This window comes from Sphaeramia orbicularis, chromosome 9 (assembly GCF_902148855.1).
Source record: "Sphaeramia orbicularis chromosome 9, fSphaOr1.1, whole genome shotgun sequence".
Classification (NCBI taxonomy): domain Eukaryota; kingdom Metazoa; phylum Chordata; class Actinopteri; order Kurtiformes; family Apogonidae; genus Sphaeramia; species Sphaeramia orbicularis.
Genome location: NC_043965.1, coordinates 32,664,182 through 32,665,880, shown reverse-complemented (window position 1 = coordinate 32,665,880; position 1,699 = coordinate 32,664,182).

Below are 1,699 nucleotides of genomic sequence, written 5' to 3'. Positions count from 1 at the left end.
TGACTCCTAAGACACTGAATTCCACAGGAGGAGCAGAAGGAAGGAGGGATAAAGGGGCAAGGGAAGGGATTGTGTTTGTGTTAACAAAACCAAACACCACTAATCACAGGAGAGTGGAATTCAATGAAAATGAAAACAGGCAGGCAACAGAACATAAATTCTTCTTCAGTCCAGGACTTGTTTTGGTTGGTCGATCTTTGCTTTCCATCTCATCTCTGTGGTGTTCTGTCATTCTTTCCTCAGGGTGTTGAGAAGCTTACTTTCTCCTTTCTGGAGAATAAGTTATGGTAGGCAAGGGGGCTGTGCAGGAGCTCATACAGGCTGGGAGAATTGTTTGAACAGATGACAGAATTATAATCTTGATTTGGCGTTTTCTTTGCCGTTCCCCCATCCTACTATTCCTCACTTCACTGTTTGCAGTGCCTGTCATGCCCTTCAAAAGCTGCATACAGTATATTTTGCTGCCAGTCCAGTCCAGGTGTATTTGTTTGTCCTCCTTTATTCATCCACAGTTGTCTGTCTTGAGCTTCAGTTGTTAATAGACAGAAAGTGCAGCATTTTCAAGCAAAATCATGGTTTATTACATGTTAAAATCTAATCATATATCGCAACATCATTATAATAATATACAGTAAATCTGAAATACACATCTAAAATGTTGTGCATATGTTCTGCATACAAGAACATGAGCAAATAAAATTCCATCATCACCTGCCCTTTAGAAATTCTTCATGGCTGACTGAAGCTGCATAGAAAGATGAAAAGATGCATTTTTACTGAAGAAAAGTTTACACTGACATGTACGGTTTTCAGACGTTGAAATACCCAAACACACACACCTGCTAAAGACAGATGAGATTATAAGACTGGATTGTTTCAAAAAATGAAGTAATTGCAGGTCGATTTTCAAGAAGACTGCATTGCAACATGCAGACATATCTATGGGGGATATGACAGTGGCTGCAAAGAATGTTGCAGATAATACAGACTACAGTAAGGTCAAGTAAAGGCCTTGTGTTTGGCAAGGACACCAACTCACACACACAAACAGCAGGGAATTCACTGCAAATTCCTTTTTCTTTTTTTCACAACAGTCTGTTTCACAATACAGACTGAAATCAGTACATGTAGTGCTTTCACTAATAAAAAACAGAGCTCAAATCACCTCTGTTACTTATTCAAAGACATGAATTTCACACAAAGTAAAACGACAGCCAATTCCTGATGAGAAACATGTTTTAGCATAAAAGAAGGATAAAATATTTGTATCACACCTAAGCTACAGGGCATTTACTTGACTTAAGACACTTGAACTTTTCATAACTTTGATTTCACAACATCTTAGAGGCAAATACTGTTGCTTTTACCGTCTTACATTAAAAATAATGACTTATTCTGTTATGAACAAAAAAAAGCTAGCGTAACAGGCTGTGGCGCAACAATGAATTAGGTTTTCATTGCAAAAATATGACGCATTCTTTCTTGTGTCAAAAGCCTTGTTTTAATGTGCTAATGTGATGCAGTAATTATAAACAAAAGATAATTTTCCTTGCTCAATGAATGCTTTTACACCCTTTTTAGACACAGACATGCAGAGAAACTGTACTCTTGACAATGAATGAGCCATCAAAGGCGTTTATTTCCATGCAGAAATATTAAACACATTGGTTTTAGTATCAGAAAAAGATAACAAATGATA